Raw genomic sequence first — 3,536 nt, 5'->3', positions numbered from 1 at the left:
ATCTGTTAATATTATTTATTTATAATGACTATTAATTTTTTATTATAAAAATATTTAGAAAATTTTATAAAAAATAAATACTTTTTTAATATATTTAATATTTGTTATATATAAATATAACAAATATATAATAAAATATTTTTTTATATAAAATTGATAACAAATGTCTTTATCAAACTGTAAATTAAATTTTTTCATAAAATCTCGAAAATTATAATGACAATAATCTTGATTGCATTTAAATGATTTATTATTCAAAAATTAATAATTTGTTGAAAAAGCATATATTGATAATGACAATTTCATGTTAATTTGTTTAAAAGATAGTGTATTTATATTATTAATTTCATTAAAAATAAAAAACTTGATTAAAAAATTAAATTTTTATTTTTTAATTAAATTATGTATAAAGTGTAATGAATTATATATGAAATAATTTTTTTAACAGAATATTAAAGAAGGAAAATTAACGTTTAAACATTCGATGCTTTTTTATTTTTTTTAAATATAATTCTATAATGATATGAGATAATTTATAAATAAGCAAAATTTTAAGTTACAAAATAGAATTTAATATTTTATCTTCTTATAAAAAAAATTTCCAAGCAAAATTATATCTAAAACAAAATACTGAAAGTACTTCAGAATTGATATCCAAAACTCTGCAAAAAATTTTTTCGTCAAGAAGAAAATTGCTCCATTATATTTTGTATAAATACAAATTTTCATTAAAATCTAAAAAATTTTTGAATTAAATAAATTTTCTTGCAAAATAATATAAAAAATTGTTTTTCATTGTATGTTTACATATTTTTTTTCCTCATTTTGAAATATTTATGATATTTTATATATATATGATATTTAAATTTTTTTTTTAATTTTTTCATAAATTTCTTAAAATATCTAGTATATTGCTAAAGTAATATATCTACTATTAAAAATATAAATTAATCTACTATTTATGTAATAAAATTCTACATAAATTTATCAAACAATAAATAGGAACCAATCGTATATCTTCTTTAGAAATATTACTATTCAAATATTCTTTTAATAAAGTTTTCCATTTCGTCTGAAACTATTGTGACCATGGCAATTAGTTTTCGGCAGGTATACGCATCGACAACTTAAATTTTTCCTAAGAATCCCTCAGCTTAAGGAATACCCAGAATATGCACTTTTGAACAATTACATAGATATTTTCAGCTTTTCCTTGCTTTTAAGGATTACTTTCACAAATTCTATACCGACGAAACAGTTATTTTCTCATTCTTTTGATTTTATAAAAAAATAGAAAAAATTTAATGAATTTAATGAAGAAATTTCTCTTTTATGAAGAAATTTCTACTGCAAATAAATATTTACTGTAATAATCATTATCATTCGTAAAAGATTCATAAAAAAAAGATCTTTCAGAAATAATATAAATAGATAATAAGACCAATCGTTTGCAATATAAGATACGGCGAATATCTGTATATAAGACGGTGGTATGCAACAAAATGCGTGAGCTTTGCAAAATGAATGGATGTTGTATCAGCAATTTCAGTAAGGTTGCACGTCGTTCGTAGCCTCATCGAAGACAGTCGTTCGTGTTCTTAACGAAATTTAAGATCGATCGATCATTGGTACGTATAAAATATTTTTTTTATTGAGAAATTGATTGCAATTGCAATTATTTCACTAATATTATCATTTTTATCAATTTATGAAATATCTTTTTTATTATGAATATAATATTCATTATCTAATATTCCATTTTTTTTTCTTAACAAAAAATTATATAATTTTTTTAAAAACTTTTTATTAAAAATATCTTATAAGATTAGATTTATAAAATTATGTTTTTATATTACTTCATTGAAATTACAATAATAAATGGTAATAAATTTTTTTATTGTTTTTTAAGCAATGATATTTAAGATCTTTTCTGATCAACATTTAAAATTATTAGTCATGAATTTCATTTTATAACATTTAATTTATCTAATTTTCTTTTATATATTTATTTTTAAAGAATTATGTAAAAAATATATAGTATTGTAATATTTGTAAAACAAATTATTTCTTTTATACAAAAAAAATAGAGTAATTCTTGTATGGTACATCCATCATGGTAGAGTCAAAAAGCCGATTACAAAAGGGCGTTGAATTACATGTCATGGAGGAACAGTCAGCTCTCTATGATTCACGTGGATGAGTTTTCAGCAAAAACCTTACTGTGATAGCATAGTAATGCGATTCCAATGTTGAACATCTTTCAATAGAAATCGATCGGTACCTTGTTTTTAAAATCATGCGCGCCCGTTGTTGCTTCATCACGTTCGCATAATTATCGTTACCGCTTTTAACCAATATTTATAACTTGACTGTCGCTTCACTATTAAAATCTAGTAATCTAAAGCATACAATATGTCTGGTTCATATATATACATGACTCATTTTTGAACTCCGAAAAATATGAGAAAATTGTTCGTGTAAACATTACTCGATTTGAATACAGAAATACAGAAATTATCTTAATATTTTGTTCATAAAATCATTTATTGAGAAGATTTGTTAAAAATTGATTAAATGATTTATTTATTGTATTAAAAATTTACTAAATAAATATTTTTTGATTCATTGTATAATAATTAAATTAATCAATAAAGTTATATTTATATTTATAATCAATAATAATCATGAAATTACATACGAGCAATTAAGTAATATTAAGTAAATTATTAAAAAAGTTCAATACGTTTTTGAGTATGATACAAATAATTAAAATTATCATTAAAAATTAATATTTATTTGATCTTTATTAATTAATATTTATTTATTTTTGACAATTTATTTTTATTTTACGTTTTTAAAGTAAAACTTATATGCAGTATATAAGGATATCTTTATCTATTATTTTTTATAAAATAAAAATATATTTTTATCTAATTATTTTTTATATATTCGAGTTTTCTTAAGAGAATCAAAATAATTTCGTTAAATTCTACAAAATAATCAGTAAATAAAATGTTTCAGTGACCCTTGCTGAAAGACAGATTTGTCATAGATTTGTTTTGGCTGATGTTCCTGATATTATCCTGTAAACAATACGTGATTTCATAACGACTGTTTACAGGACAACAATCAGATTGTATGTGTACAGTAAGGTAATAAAAAAAAGCGTCTACCTGACATGTCAAGGAAAATATAGGAAATTCATGGAATGTTCACTGAGTTGGTGCGGATGGTCGGTATTGCTTGAGAAAGTGGGGAGGGAGACACCTCCAAAGCATATATAAGCATGGTTCGACAAGAGTGGAAGGTCATCTGTGTGCTATCAACTAGTGCGGATGGTCAGTCGTCGTGATCAAAGTTAGTCAGTGATTTCGACATTCTATCTTAATATTATTGAATTTTTACTTTAACATATTAAAAAATCAATCTTTGTAAATTATGATTGTGAAAGTTTAATTATTCTTTTTTGATTGTGGTAATTTATTTTTGAATTATTAGTGTGATTTGTTAATAATTTTAAAGTTCATCAATGGTTG

At 21.8% G+C, this 3,536-nt stretch overlaps 1 protein-coding gene across 1 annotated transcript in view; it reads right to left on the bottom strand.

Moving 5' to 3' along the window:
* LOC102671693 (cytoplasmic aconitate hydratase-like) overlaps positions 1-3,536 on the bottom strand; it is a 10,005-nt gene that overhangs the window by 2,749 nt on the left and 3,720 nt on the right. The window lies entirely within an intron of this gene.

This window comes from Apis dorsata, unplaced genomic scaffold, assembly GCF_000469605.1.
Source record: "Apis dorsata unplaced genomic scaffold, Apis dorsata 1.3 scaffold_52, whole genome shotgun sequence".
NCBI lineage: Eukaryota > Metazoa > Arthropoda > Insecta > Hymenoptera > Apidae > Apis > Apis dorsata.
Note: the sequence above shows the minus strand (reverse complement) of the source record. Positions and strands in the feature narration are given on the sequence as shown.